Source organism: Pseudorasbora parva, chromosome 14 (genome assembly GCF_024679245.1).
Source record: "Pseudorasbora parva isolate DD20220531a chromosome 14, ASM2467924v1, whole genome shotgun sequence".
NCBI classification, from domain to species: domain Eukaryota; kingdom Metazoa; phylum Chordata; class Actinopteri; order Cypriniformes; family Gobionidae; genus Pseudorasbora; species Pseudorasbora parva.
In genome coordinates, this window is record NC_090185.1 from 27,154,682 (window position 1) to 27,171,030 (window position 16,349).

At 45.5% G+C, this 16,349-nt stretch overlaps 1 protein-coding gene and 2 long non-coding RNA genes across 3 annotated transcripts in view; all 3 read right to left on the reverse strand.

Annotated features, from left to right (window-relative positions):
* Positions 1-16,349, reverse strand: part of LOC137040468 (basement membrane-specific heparan sulfate proteoglycan core protein-like) — a 136,967-nt gene that overhangs the window by 73,771 nt on the left and 46,847 nt on the right. The gene's annotated exons all lie outside the window — the stretch shown is intronic.
* On the reverse strand, positions 1,154-1,842 carry LOC137040475 (uncharacterized). The gene is made up of 3 exons (XR_010897908.1): positions 1,702-1,842; positions 1,396-1,620; positions 1,154-1,284 (listed from the first exon to the last, which is right to left on the reverse strand). It is a non-coding gene; the product is annotated as an uncharacterized lncRNA (long non-coding RNA).
* LOC137039825 (uncharacterized) lies at positions 1,901-2,691 on the reverse strand. Its single transcript, XR_010897767.1, has 3 exons — positions 2,576-2,691; positions 2,320-2,421; positions 1,901-2,049 (listed from the first exon to the last, which is right to left on the reverse strand). It is a non-coding gene; the product is annotated as an uncharacterized lncRNA (long non-coding RNA).

Here is a 16,349-nt window from a genome sequence, read left to right on the forward strand (position 1 = left end):
TATGCTTAACTATTAAAGGTGGGATGAAAAAGCTTGTTTGTTGTTGTTGTAAATTTAAAATAATTTAAGAAAAAACTTTCAGCAGTTATTGTCTATGGGTCGTATTATTTATTACAGATTACTGTTTTGGTGTAAATCAGATAAAGATAAATTAGCACAGTACCATTACATTTATTTGAATGCATTAATGAGAGAGTGACTGCATATTAACTAATCATACAGTCGCTCTATTAGACTAATTGTGAAGCTGTGTGATTTTAGTAATGAATCACATCATTGTCAATTTCTGCATCCTTGAATCTTTTGATTTTTCATGTGATGTGAAAGCTACAGTTTGTTCGGGGTATGATATCAGCGCATTAGTTCACTAAAATAATACACATCACATAGTCTAAAATCGCTTCAGTGTTGGAACGGTCAAGCCCTAAAACACAGAATTGACAAACTTTCGTGAGGACGCAAGAGTGATCTGGCTTCAGGGCTCGTGCGTAGAGACATGATGCGCCTCGGCTCGACTCTGTCTCACTGAACAAAAGTTTGCAAGCACTGAACTGAGATGTCCATATTGTTCTTGGTCTGTGTACAAACTTCCGTGAGTAGGCAAGAGAAATTGATAAGCGGGAAAAAGACAGCAGTGATAGTATAAAAGAACGGTGATTAACAGCTTTTAATGTGTAAAATATACAATTGTCCTAGTAATTCTGAGCATCCAGATTATATATACAAAGACTAATCTTTCAGTGCATGTGTCATATACAGTAGGCTATTAACAGGATTAAAAAAAAACTGATATAACCGACATTAGAAAATTATGTTGGTTAGAGGTTCTGAATTCCGGTTTCAATTACTTTCCGATTAATCGTCCAGCTCTAGCCTAACACTGATTCTGACTGACATGGAAAACAAAAACGTATAAAATAGAGCAAATTGTCTGCGAATCTTTATAATCTTCTACAGTACCTGTGACAGTAAGAATGACTCCAGGTGATTGAGAATATCTTCCTCTTCTGTCAGTGATGATCCTGAATCGATATTCTCCAGAGTCGTTGCTCTTGAGCTCTTTGATTCTCAGTGTGTTCCCCACATACTCCACACGACCAGCAAACTGATCCTCCTCACGCAGATCGTTGATGCCACCGGACTGAACGTAATGCCAGAATGTTTTATTTACAGAATAACCAGAGGGATGTGTGTGTGTGCAGGAAATGTCTACTGTTGAGCCCATCAAAGCACAGACTCTTCTAGAGGTGTAAGTCACACCCCAGCAGTGATCATTAGAAATGCCTGAAAGAGTCACAGATTAACATGTAAAACACACACTTACTCTAAAACATGTTTAAATATACACACAGATGAACAAACAGAACCACATTGTGTGTGTTATTTGACACTCACACACAGAAGAGGAAAGATGTTTAAGGTTTCTATCAAGAGAACAGGAATATCTGCCAGCATCTGTGCTGGGTGACACAAACATGTCCCGAGACTCTTTAGATCTGTAAAACCGTCCATCCTTCATCCAGTGATACCAATCTCCAGAGGTGCAGGAAGAATTACAGGTCAGTTTTACTGTCTGATCTCTCGGGTCTGTAGCTGCAGGATTCATTCTCACTCGCAGGTCTGAATTAGAGTAAAAATTAAGAAAAACATCACATGAAAATGAAAACATCTGAACTGAGCAGAATCTAGACTCAGTTTCACCTGTGACTGTTAGACTGACGGCGACTGAGCGGAGACGTTTAACTCCATCCTTCATGATGAACATGAGCTGATATTCTCCAGAGTCTCTCTCTCTCAGATCTGATATTATGAGTGTTGAATGGTCGTATCCGTTCTCCTGCTTCACACGTCCTGAGTAGTCTGAGTCTAAAGTCAAATCTTCAGGTTCATCAATCTTTCTCCAGTTTGAACTTTGTTTCTGACTGAACCAGAACACAGTTGTAATGTTGATGTTGGAGTAAAAGCACTTTAGTGACGCCTGATCTCCCTTCACAGCACAAATCCTCTCTTGACTGCAGGACACATGCAGGCGGTCCAATGTCAGAGAGCCTGAACAAGAAAACATTTCATTATTGAGATGAACTTTACATACAGACAGAGGAGAGATCATCTGTTACAATCCAGACTCACGCACACGCACACAACCATCATGATCAACTTTGACATAAACTGACATTGGAGAACCGTGAGGAAAGTTAAACTACACCAATATTCAGACCTACTGGACATTAAGTTAAACTGATCTTAAATGATTTCAATAATTGAAAATATATGTAATAAGGAGAAAAATGCGTGAATAAGACACAATAATGGTCAAACCTGTAATGTGCAGCAGGATCAGGATCAGAGGTAAGAGTCTGGAGTTCATGTTCTTCACTTTCTGTAAATTCAGATTCAATGAAAGACTCAGAGCTGCTCGTCCTGAGAAATAAAAACACACACACATTGAGTTTGACTGAGACACACTTGACCACAGAATCAGAATCATGAACACAGTAACACACTTCAGAAAGTCGTAAAATGTGCTTGAAATAACATTTTAATGTAGTTTACATCCAATTAAGATTATATTTACCTCCATTACATGTTGCTGTTGTTCTCTGGTTTTAGTTGTAGTTTCTACTGTCTGTTTTAGAAGTTGTGCAGACTCTATGATCTTATTTCCTTCCCTTTTCTTACTAACACACACACACACCAAAAAAAGAAAGAAAGATGCTTACGCTTCAAAAAATGTTTACTGTCAAACTCAACACAGGCATCAGTATTAGCCATTTATGTTACATGAGCGGTTGAAATGAATCCGTTTAAATTAAACTAATATTAAATGATTGTGAGAATGGATTTCTAGAATGAACTTAAGGGATCTAATCTGCAATAAGACAATAACTCTTCAGTCTACAAGAGAAAACAAGACTTCACCTGACCCAGTCTTATCCCTAATTTTAGCCTGGCTAACATTACACAGCTAAAACATGTTGGGAGATTTATCACCACGGGTGTTGAAATGATCACTTGCCGGGTGAACATACAGGTCCATCTTTGCTAGTGTTAAAACAACACTGACGAAAGTGTTCGTTATACAAACACTGTGTTAGTGTTTCTTTTTAGTCACTCAAGGTGTTGAGAAATGTATTACTCATAAGTGTACATTTAACACTTTATGGTGAATAATCTCACACACCCAGTGTATTTAATGTTTATTTAATGTAAAAACTTAAATACTAAAATGGCACTGTGAATGAAATGTAAAACAATTTATATATATTATTTTATTTTTTTCCCCAATAAATCAAGTGACTACAAATTAATTTGAATATTTATTGAAATTGTAATATATCAATTCCATTACATTTATGTATTTGGCAGACACTTTTATCCAATGCGACTTACACTGCATTCAATGCCATTTTTAATTAAAAAAAACAAACATTTTTGTCAGTTCTTGCCTTCCCCGGGAATCGCTACAGTAAAGCCATTGTTGTCACACATACAATTGAATAAAACAATTTCTTGTTATACTCCAATGCTATAACATCTTACCATGATAAATCTCTACTGCGTTTCAAACAAGATTAAACAAAGAAACATTCCTCAAGTAATGTTTTAATTGAAAATACAAAAAAATCAACATTGTATATATTAAATCAACCTTAATGTTAAAAAAACTGTCTGGTTTGTAATTCATTCTGATAAAAAATACTATTCCTTTATAAATTAATACATTTACATTTGGCAGATGATTTTATCCAAAGCGACTTACATTGCATTCAATGTACGCATTTTTACATTTTGTCAGTTCTTGCTTTCCCAATTCATCGATCCCACGATCTTGGCGTTGATAGCGCTCCTCAAAATGATCCAAACACATAGTATCGTTCCTGTTAAAGAGACAAATTTGGTTAAAACAAACACATTAAAAAAATCTAAGATATAAAGTTTCAAACATCTTCAATCAACAAACAGAGATACTTACATAGCCTGATTTCCTTTCAGGATCGTTTAGGTTTGTAGAGTAAAAATGCCAAGGGCATACATAGATTGTGGCCTTAAGTGGTTTCCTTCTGCAATAATAAACAATATTCCATGAAACAAAAATCCTCCAAAGCAGAAAGCAAACTAAAAGACTCAAAATAATCAGGTCACTTTGTGTTTTACTTCAGGTTATTTTTATACCAACACATAGCAAGAAAACGTTATATTCAAAACATGAGCACTACTGTTACAGATTTACAATGCTACAACTAGAAAAGGCTAGAACTAAGTTGTACAGAAAAAAATCGCGCATGGAAGGGCACTAATGCATGTCTGCTCAACTAATACAAAATAAGACGAAAAATGTGAAATAGTACGAATGTACAATCTCGTGGAATGTATACGCCAAAACTCATTTCGGCGTGCATATGATACGCACTTTATGGCGTATATATGACACGCTCTCTTGGGTAGGTTTAGGGTAGTGGGGTGGGAGGTTCGTATGTATAATACGCCATAAATTGAGTATCATATGCACGCAAAAAACAGCGTATCATATGCACGCCAAAATGAGTTCCCTTATCGAGGGAACTTCCCACTGCGTCGAAACGCTTTGGGGATGCTCCCTAAGCATCAGCGAATCTGAAGCCTGAATAAACACTAGTCCAATCCGATTGGTCGTGCGTGATGACGTCATTGTGACGGCGTACCCGGAAGTATAAGAGGGGGGCCGGCGCATAATGGCGGCAGTTATTGCTCTTCAGCATAGCGCTCTCTGTTTGGTCTGTCTATTTACTGTTGTCTGTCCAGTTGCGAGTGTGTGTGTGAAAGATTTATTTAAAAAGTATGGAAGAGAGAAGGAGTGCATTTAGGCAGTGTGTGCATCCGTGTCCCCGTTACATCTCGGGATCGGATACACACCTGTTATGTGTGCAGTGTCTGGGTGTTCAGCACGCTCGGGCGGCTCTCGAGGGAGCCGCCTGTGAACACTGCGAGCTGCTGACACTCAGACTGCTCCGCTCTCGGCTGGCCGTGTTCGATGAGACCGGCCAGCCTCGTGAGCCCCGTGGTTCTGGACCCGCGGTCGCTGAGGCGGCTCGGCGTCGCAGATCATGGGGCTCACAGCGGGACTTGTCAGAGGGTTTCGGGACTGCCGCGGCACTTTCCCAATCCTCCCCTGACAGTTCCGACGATCTTCCTCCCCGTGTGGAAGCCCGCTTGGCGGCATCTTCCCCCGGGTTGGAGGGTCCGATGCTTGAGCTGTCTGATTCTGAGGAATTAGATGTGCTCAGCATCGAGGCGGGTGACGTTAAAACACCATACACACTGCTTCACTCATAAAATAAGGTGCTCAGGCAGTCCCCGAGGGGGCTGCCTGTAGTAACCCGGTGTTCTCCGTTCCCGTGCGGAAGCCCGCGATGCGGCTCTTCCCCGGGAGGGAGAACCAGATGCTTGAGCGATCTGATTCCGAGGAATTAGATGTGCTCAGCGTCGACGGAGTGAAGCAAACGAGAGCCCGCCACCTTTTAATGCAGGCTCGATCTCGCGTTGCCGAGGCAGCGCGTGCATTAAGGGTCTGCAACAGAAGTGAACACACGCTATATGTGTACATGTGATACTGTTTAGCGAGGCTTGCAGTCAGCCCCTGAGGGTGCTGGCTGTGGTCGTTGAGAAATGTCTCGTAGCGTACAGAAACGTGCGTTTTCGAGTGTTTCAGCCTCGCGCCTGTGGCTTTCATCTCGAGGGATGAAAGCCAAATATGTTGGGAACGATTCGAATCTCGCGTTGCTGAGGCAGCGTGTAGATGACGAGTAGTTGAATACATATTTAAACAGTATGGTCTGGTGATTAGGGCTGCATTTAATTCTGAGGAATTTAAATTAAACATTATCTGACTTTGAGGAGTTAGATATGTCTATTCAGCCTATCATTCAGCATGTTCACGTGATGGGTGATTATGGTGGCATTTATTTCTGAGGAATTAAATGGGATTTATCTAACTTTGAGTAGTTAGATTATCAGCCTATCATCCCAGTTGTGTTCACTATTTGGGTGTTTTTGGTGGCATTTAATTCTGTGCAATTAAATGGGATTTATCTGACTTTGAGGAGTTAGGTATTTCAGCCTATCATCCAAATTGTGTTGCTCCCGGGGAGCGTTCGAGATCGCCTCCTCTGTGGAGTCTTCTGGAAGTCGATGCTGCGATCCGCCGTCTACGACGCTCGGGCCACATTGGCTTCCAGCGAACGCATGCTGCTCTAGCCGCCTCTAGAAAGACTGCAGCTGGGCAGCAAACGCGTTCGCACACCGAAAATCCTCCCCGACTAAGCCCTGCCGGGTGGCCGCTTCAGGGGGTCGGGCAGGAGGCTCGGTGGGTACCAGAGACCAGCCTTGAGAGGCTGGTTCCCCTAGTAGAATATATCAGCGCATAGTCATTATGCTCCTGAATATATCTGTTGGGCCCTGTGTACCATGGGCAAAGGGTGCAGACTGCAGTTCAGTGTTCCACCACCGGGGTTCATCGGTGTGGCCTGGATAGTGGTGTGCCCAGCCCAGTGGCCTGCTGGCCAGCCCCCTCTCCAGAGGAGCGATCGAGGTCGTCTCCTCTGTGGAGTTTTCTGGAAGTCGATGCTGCGATCCGCCGTCTATGACGCTCGGGCCACATTGACTTCCTGCGAACACATGCTACTCTAGCCGCCTCTAGGGAGACCTCGGCTGGGCAGCGAACGTGTTCGCACACCGAAAATCCTCCCCGACTAAGCCCTGCCGGGTGGCCGCTTCAGGGGGTCGGGCAGGAGGTTTGGTGGGTACCAGAGACCAGCCTTGAGAGGCTGGTTCCCCTAGTAGAATATCTCGGCGCATGGTTATGCTCCCGAATATATCTGCTGGGGCCCTGTGTACCTTGGGCAAAGGGTAGAGACTGCAGTTCAGCGTTCCACCACCGGGGTTCATCGGTGTGGCCTGAATAGTGGTGGGCCCAGCCCAGTGGCAGGTAGGGAACAGGAAGTGTGCTCCCTGAGGGTAAAGGAGGCTATATTGTGTATCCCTCCGCCAGACAGGGAGTCCGGCTTTACGGTCGCTACCTCATGGTTCCCAAAGAGGATGGAAGGGTGCGTCTATTATTAAATCGGAGGTACTTGAACCGTTCTCTGAGGAGATTCAGGGTCAAGATGCTCATTATCCCATCGTGAGTCAGATCCAGTCCGAGGACTGGTTCGTCACGATGTATCTAAAGACGCATATTTCATATCTCCATCCTTCCTGCCCACAGGAGGCCTGAGGTTCGCTTTCGGGGGCGAGGCGTACCAATATCGGGTTCTTCCCTTCGGCCTCACTGTTAAGCACACCACTGTGAAGCACTTTCAGAGAGTGCTGGGGCACATGGCAGCAGCGTCCAACATGATACCGTTCGGCCTGCTACACATGAGACCCCTCCAGTGGTGGTTGAAAACCAAGGGGTTTTCCCCCAGAGGGAATCCTTTTCGTATGATCAGGGTAACGCGCAGATGCCTTCGTTCCCTAGTCATATGGAAGAAACCTTGGTTTCTGTCCCAGGGGCCAGTGTTGGGAGCGTCCTGTTGCCGGAAATCCGTTTCAACAGACGCCTCCCTCACTGGTTGGGGCGCGGTCATGGACGGCCGCTTTGCGAGGGGCCCATGGGAGGGCCGTCATTCCTCCTGGCACATAAATTGCCTGGAGATGATGGCGGTCTACAAAGCTCTCAGGAGCTTTTCTCCCGGACCTCCGCGGCCAACATGTCCTGGTGCGGACAGACAATACGGCTGTCGTAGCGTACCTCAATCGCCAGGGAGGGGTAAGATCGCGCCCTCTGTGCAGATTGGCGCATCTAATCCTCCTGTGGTCCCAGGGGAAACTGTTGTCCATCAGGGCAATGTATGTCCCGGGGGTTCAAGATCAGGGAGCAGACATCCTGTCGAGGCAGGGGCTGAGGCCCGGGGAGTGGCGGCTCCACCCCGAAGTGGTGGAGGCCATATGCGAGAGGTTCGGCCCAGTGGAAGTGGATCTGTTTGCGTCTCGAGAGACGTCCCACTGTCCACTGTGGTTCTCCCTCACGCATCCAGCCCCGTTGGGGTTGGATGCCATGGTGCAGACGTGGCCGAGGCTGCGTCTGTACGCATTTCCCCCGATTGCTCTGCTCCCGGGAGTCCTGGAGAGGGTCCGTCGGCAGGGGGTCAGTCTACTTCTGGTAGCACCCCGTTGGCCGACGCGAGTTTGGTTCTCAGATATCATAGCCCTGCTGGCAGGTCATCCATGGCAGATTCCTCTGAGGAGGGATCTCCTGTCTCAGGCGGCGGGGACGATATTCCACCCCCGGCCGGAGATTTGGAACCTTTGGGTATGGCCCCTGAGGGGGCCAGGTACCTAGAGGCTGGTCTGTCGGCAGACGTGGTAGAGACCTTACTCAGTTCCAGGGCTCCGTCCACAAGGAGACTGTACAGCCTCAAGTGGAATGTGTTTTCCACTTGGTGTAGGGGGCGTGAGGTGGACCCAGTTAACTGCCCAGTGGCTTCAGTGCTGGAGTTCCTCCAAGATCGCTTCTCTGCGGGCCTAACCCCGTCCACACTCAAGGTGTACGTGGCTGCCATTGCGGCTTTCCACACTCCTCTGGGTGATGGGCCTCTGGGTAGGCACCAGTTGGTTGTACAGTTCCTCCGTGGGGCTCGGAGGATGAGGCCTGTGGCTCAGTCCAGAGTTCCAACCTGGGACCTGGCAGTGGTTCTCGAGGGGTTGGCTGAGGCCCCCTTCGAGCCACTGGAGTCAGCAGAACCGAAAAATCTGACCCTTAAGGTGGCTTTTCTACTCGCCATCTCCTCTCTAAGGAGAATGGGGGATCTCCAGGCCTTGGCAGTAACGCCGACTTGCCTGGAGTTTGCCCCGGGTGGAGTGAAGGCCATCTTACACCCTAGGCCGGGCTATGTGCCTAAGGTCCCATCCAGGGTGGTCAGGTCTTTGGTTCTGCAGGCATTTCATCCTCCGCCTCACGTGACGGCGGAAGAGGGGAGACTTCACCTACTCTGCCCGGTCAGGGCACTCAGGGTGTATCTGGCGAAGTCCGCACAGTGGAGGAGATCTCAACAATTGTTGGTGTGTTTTGGCTCACCCAAGAAGGGGTTGCCTGCGTCTACCCAGAATATCAGTAACTGGATTGTCCAGGCAATAACCATGGCTTATCAGGTGCGCAGTTTGCCTTCACCTGTAGCCGTGAGGGCACATTCCACCAGAGGCATGGCCTCTTCGGTGGCCCTCCTTTCTGGGGTCCCCTTGCAGGATATCTGCGAGGCGGCGGGGTGGGCTACTCCACACACTTTTATCAGGTTCTATAGCCTGGATCTCCCTGCGACGCCTGGCGCGAGGGTGCTCCAACCCTAGTTGTGCCCGGTCTCCGGCTTCACACTAGGACAGGCGCTACCCTCGGTGTGGCCTAGTGGGTACTCGTTCCCCAAAGCGTTTCGACGCAGTGGGAAGTTCCCTCGATAAGGGAACGGCTCGGGTTATGTATATAACCCTTGTTCCCTGAGAGGGAACGAGCACTGCGTCGTACCGCCACACCTCGGCACGCCTGGAGCGCATGCTTCAGAGCAAAAAACTGCCGCCATTATGCGCCGGCCCCCCTCTTATACTTCCGGGTACGCCGTCACAATGACGTCATCACGCACGACCAATCGGATTGGACTAGTGTTTATTCAGGCTTCAGATTCGCTGATGCTTAGGGAGCATCCCCAAAGCGTTTCGACGCAGTGCTCGTTCCCTCTCAGGGAACAAGGGTTATATACATAACCCGAGCCGTTTTGGCGTATACATTCCACGACATTGCACACTCGTACTCGATCTTGAGTTTCTATATATTGACTGAAGCAGTTCATGAAGAAAAGTGTGTCCTACGATGTTTTCGACATTTTAGAGCGCTGTACAGAATGGTCGGCGTATGTTATCAAAGTACCACGAGAAGATTGCTAGAACACACAGAGCATTTCACTCGCAAAATGTTGCAGGCCGATCAGTATGCGCAGCGCCGACAATGATGGACCGCGCTATCCGTGGGTGCTCAGTGAGGGATCGAGCCCTGGCGTCACACAAGAAAAAAAAATTAAGAGCAATTAATTCATTCGATTAACGTCTGCTTTCTCATTTGAATGACATTTCAAAACACCAGAATTAACTCGTAGTTACGGGGTGAAAGATATAAACGGTCTTATAAAGGTTGGAAGCCCTAAAGATACTTAACGTTATGCCAAATGAGAAGAAATAACTATCCAAGTCCAGTGAGTTAAAAAATGACACATAATGTTAATGCTGCTACATTATTACAAAATTAGTACAACGAAATTAAGTCACTTACGTAAATCTCGTCCTCCATTAACGAATTTAGTGTGTTAGTGGGGGTTATTCAGTTATGTTAAACTGAATGGCGGATCAAAAGCGCGCTAAATTTAAACTGAGGTAAAAAAATAAATAAAATAAAAAACGCTAACAGAGTTAAGTCAACCACATCGGCTACGTTACTCATTATGCAAGCTCATTAATAAATCACAAGTTGATAAGATAATAATACTATACTATACCTTGTCCTTGTAACCGTTGTGTGTGCAGGGAAATCCATAAAGATGGAGAGACCAAAGGATGAGCTGTAAAATTTAAAATGCTCTGCACATGCGCAGATGTTGATTGTTAACACCCAAAGGAAACACTGTGCTTTATCACTAAACAAGTGATAAAGCATATAATATTTGTAAATTAACACCAGATTTTATCACTAGATGCCCAACACCAGGTTTTTATCCCTCAGTAATTTGCTGTGTAATCTTGATTTATCAAAGCAAAGGAATGCAAGAAGTGCTGCACGGTGTAAAGTCTCAGTGCTCTTTGGTTGTGTGGGATAATTAAGTCTAAAAGCAAAAGTGGTCTTTACATGCCTTCGTCAGGGTGTGTGATCTTGAGATATCTTGTTTTAATCAGAAATCATTATTCTAGTGACACATGCGGCTTAAGCAAGAGTTTCCGCAAATCATTCTGTCAGGTTAAGGTCAAACCGAGGACACAATGACTGGAGCATGGAAGCACAGCATTGGGAAAATCTGATTTCTGACTGTCATTGGTATTAGAGGTTGCAGCTTTTGTGACTATTACTAAAATTATATTTTTTGCACATGTGCGATTCACTTAAAGATACAATAGTTCACTCTGCAATCCTCTGTGATATCAGAACTGGCTAATTTGAACTCGTAAGCACATGATGAAATGAATATTTGAACAAAGATACTAAGAGATACTAAGAAAATCAACTATCTGTATTAAATCACCACTAATTCTTTGATCAGCCGTTAATTTATAAACGTTACTAAATTATTGAAATCACATACATGCAGAAGTTTTTCAACCAGCTGCTGGATTCCTCCGTTCGGCCAAGTGGATGGAGTTTACATGATACATTTTCCTGAAATAATTTAGGAAATGTTAAGTATAAAGAAACACGTTTATAAATTAATTTCAATTTCTTCATCAGATGCCCTTTTGCTTGTTTTTTATGGCCACAGGGTTATGGGAAATCAAACACAATTTATGCTGCATTCAATAATCAACAGTATGGATCTTAGAAGACAGAATTATGCGATGATGTTTTTCTCTGGCCTACATTAAAGGGATGATGAATTGAGAAATCAACTTTCCCTTTTGATATATAAAAGGTCATGGTAATATAAGAATATCCTCTAAGTTTCAGAGCTGAAAACGTGCTTGTTAGTCAAAGAAAAGCTTTTATAGGCCCTGTCCCAAATGGCACCCTAAACCCTCACCGTCTTCCTCTGAGTCCGCAATTTCACGACGTAATGCCGCTTTGACTGCCGGCCAGAAGTCCTCTGCATAGCTCACAAACTTGCGGTCTTAGCTGAAGTGCGCATCGAGGGGACAACCACAAAGAGGGCACTCATGAGCACCTTTATTTAAGCTTAAATGACGAATGGGACACCCTACGGTCTTGTGGACTTAACGGACACGCGCACGCAATGGCCATTGTAAGTCCACAAGACCGAAAGTGCACATGAAGTGTGCCATTTGGGACAGGGCCACAGACACCAGGCCCAGAAAACGATCGTGTGAGCATTTTGACGTCATCAAGTGAGGAAACACACCTCTACAGCGTGTCTAATTCAGTAGCCCCGCCCACCGACTCATGGAGCCGCTCGGATCACGCTAGCCAGCAACAATAAACATGCCGAGGAAGATAGCAAGATATTGTGGAAGAACACAGTCGCTGCATAAGCTTCTTTTGGATCCTAATATTAGAAATGTGTGGTTGAATTGTATTTTTAACCCTTTCGCACGTACGCTCGCAATAAGTCGCAATAAGACTGGCAGCCTGCCGTGAGTTTTTTTATTGCGACCGTTATTATGCAATGACATGCGTTCTAATTTCCATGGTAACACACATCAACCTTGACACATGAGTTTTCGCAGTGACGCAGTCACGATGGCGCTCGTGGTGGATGACCGCGTGCAGGTGAGCACTCTATGAATGTTTTGCTTTATTTTTTAATTCAAAACCTTTCACATTATTTGTTAGCGTGTACACACTATGGTTGACATGTTTATGTTGCTATTTTTTCCCCACTGCTTTGAATTTCGCTTGCACACGGCATTTTGCATCTCCCTCACAACATCCGCGTGACAAATGGTGAGTTGTCGTTTTGCACATTGCAAATATGCTCCGTGCATTCAGTAAAGTTATTAGGGTTCAGTTGACTTGATACGTAACATGAATATATTATTTATGTTTTAGTGTTTATATTGTTACTGATTTTATATTTCACTAGCAAAGCAGAGAAAAGATATATGGTATGGAAGCCCGTTTCCGCCACTAAATAATAAATTAAAAAAAGTAATTGTGACTTTTTATCTCAGAATTCTGATTTTTTTTTACTCGCAATTGCGTGATATAAAGTCAGAATTCTGAGATAGGCGACCCTGTCTGTGAAAACCCTCCTAAAGTCATTTTTTTTGTGATTCACTGTTTTCTACATAAAATCATACAACAGAATGTAAAGAACATTCTGTTAAAATATTACCTTGATATCACTTATATTAACTGAGTATGTTAAAGATTTGCTGAGAAAATCATGGTCTTGAGAAATTCCAATGTAAACACAAGCTTATTTTTAAAACTGCAACACATTTGATGCATAATTATCCTGCATATGAGCCATATACCACATTAAAGCTGAGATTCTCCCATTTTCAGTGATATATGACACATTTATGGGACAATTCTTAAAGTTTTGTAAAACAGGCCTATTTATTATGATGTGTATGTCCAAAAAGCACAAAAACATTTAAACGAATTGGGGGTACAAGAGCTTGATTGTAGCAACAATTACCAAGTCAATTAATTGAAATTATTTGAATAACTTTATTAATAAAATTAAATATCCATGGAAAAATTCATTCACATATAAATGAATTAATATATTACATTTCAGTAGAAAATCTCTAACTTAAATTATTTTACTGGGCTACATTAAGTACAGTACTGGAGGAAAAATAAAGAGAGGGATAGTTCACCCAAAAATGAAAATTCTGTCATCATTTATTTACCCTCATGTACCCTCAACCTGCAATTTCTTCAATAAACCCGGATATATCATTCAGCTATTTTCTGTTCCTGCTCGCGTTTAAGTGCTGCCATATCAAATAGCCTAGATAACTTAATTCACTAATCCATTGTTTCCCAGCCTTTTTTCAGTCATGGCGCCCTTTGAAAATGTTCTAAATTTTGTGGCAACCCCTCGCATACGTTACGCTAGGGGTGTAACGGTACAGATTGCTCACAATTTGGTTTTAGGTTTCAGGTTCACGGTTTCTGTATGGTTCGGTATTTGCTATGTTTATGGAAAAAAAGGACTACTGTCAATTAAAAATGAAGAAAAGAACAAATAACTTAAATACAAGCAGGTGCACAAATAATTACTATTGAGCAAAGATAATAAAATAATGCTTTTTACTTTTCTTTAAAGGTAGGTCAACATTAGTTTTAGGTAAATAAATTGAATAAAGTAATCAAATGAAAAATGTAACTGTTTAAATTAAATATTAATCCTTATTAAACTTACAAAAGCTATTCAATCAAGAGCAGTGAGTGATTCCTTATCTTTTTTGACATTAAACAGACAGCAGTAAAGGCTACTGCCCCTTTAAGACCCAGGGGTATCGCTTTCTCGACTACTGTATGTTAACTTAAGGCATATTCAGACTATGTCTGCTTGGATACTCATCAAGATGGACATGCCGACATAGGCTACTTCTTGTGTAAGTTTGTCCGTTCAAGCGCGAGACTTGGATGAGAACGTCTCGGTTACGTATGTAACCCTCGTTCCCTGAAGGAGGGAACGGAGACGTACGTCAGAACTGAACCGACGAATGGGATCTTACTTTAGAGACCAATCCTACTTCGAGCATCTAACAACGAGCCAATGAAATTTGGCATGCGATCACGCATTCCACGCTCCGCCCCGCAGCGCGGGTATAAAACAGGAAGTCGAATGATAGATCAGCGCTTTTCCTGCTGAGGAGCCGAAAGGTGACCGGACTCCCAGCGGAAGCACAGCATCTGGCGACGGGACGTACGTCTCCGTTCCCTCCTTCAGGGAACGAGGGTTACATATGTAACCGAGACGTTCCCTTTCAGTCGGTCACGTTCGATGTACGTCAGAACTGAACCGACGAATGGGATCCCTATGGAAAACGCCAGGATGCTGGCCCTTCCAGCGTCCTGCTTGAGCGCACTGCACCGTCTAGTATGGTACGGAAGTCAGGGCTCCAAGCAGGGAGTACAGTCACTGCTGTTTCTGCAAGACCCACTCAGAATGACTATTGGATAACGCTGGGGAAGCGTGCCTACCTCGAGCGAGAGAGGGTACGCTGCGGGGCCACGTCCTTCAGGGAAGGAGAGGTGGCGGAATACACATAAGGACTATCCTGGCAGGGTAGTGCAACATATGGCAGTCTCTGGGGTGGTTCCAGCCTGATTGAAGGGGGGAAAGAACACGCCCAGAGACGACAGAGCGGGCTCTGTCGAGGGAAAGACACGGGGCTAGCCCGAAGGGTAGCTGGTACCGTGGAAGAATACACATATGGGGTTGCCGTGAGGGAACCGCTACATATGGAACCCAGCCTACAGCCACGTTACACAAGCATACGGGTGCAGGCCTGGCGTCAGACGGTCCGCAACGTCTGACACCGGAGGGGTGACGGAGGAGCTTGACAGGGTTAGCCGGTTTCCCGGCGAACACAACTGGAGACAATAGACGCACGTATCCGGCCCAGAGGGTGGGAGTGGCGTTTCGCAAGCCGACACTTAGAACGGGCACTTAACGCTCCTGGCCACTGGGGGCGAGGATGCGGGAAGATACCGGCTCTACACGTAAGCTATAGAATCTAGCAAACGTGTTAGGTGTCGCCCAGCCCGCAGCTCTACATATGTCTGTCAGCGAGGCGCCTTGAGCCAGTGCCCAGGAAGAAGCAACGCTCCGAGTGGAGTGTGCTCTTACACCGAACGGGCAAGGCACGTCTTGGGACAGGTAGGCCAAGACTATAGCATCCACTATCCAATGGGCTAACCTCTGCTTGGAGACAGCCTTTCCCTTCTGCTGGCCTCCGTAACAGACGAAGAGTTGCTCTGAGGTCCGAAGGCTTTGGGTCCGGTCAACGTAAGCGCGAAGGGCGAAGGGCGCGGACCGGACACAGCAAAGCCAGGGCTGGGTCTGCCTCCTCCGAAGGCAGCGCTTGCAGGTTCACCACCTGATCCCGGAAGGGAGTGGTAGGAACCTTGGGCACATATCCGGGCCGGGGTCTCAGGACAACGTGAGAGTTACCTGGCCCGAACTCTAGGCACGATTCGTTGACCGAAAGTGCATGCAGGTCCCCTACCCTCTTGATCGAGGCCAATGCCGTCAGGAGCACTGTCTTCATTGACAAGATCTTAAGCTCACAAGACGCCAAAGGCTCGAAGGGAGGGCTCTGAAGTGCTCTGAGCACTAGAGCTAAGGCTCACTGGGGGAAACGCATACTTGCGTAGGTCCCGGGGCCAGCTGTGCGCCAGTGCATCTGTGCCGAGGGTACCCCTGGTCAGGGAATAGTACCACTGGCAATGGGTCGAGTCCGGAGAGGCAAACAGGTCGACCTGTGCGGCTCCGAACTGGTCCCATATCAGCTGGACCGCCTGGGGGTGGAGTCGCCACTCTCCCAGAGGTGTCGGCTGACGAGAGAGCTCGTCGGCTGTCTGGTTCAGCACACCAGGGACATGAATGGCCCGAAGCGACCTCAGCTGCTTCTGACTCCACAGGAGGAGGTGGCGGGCGAGTTGG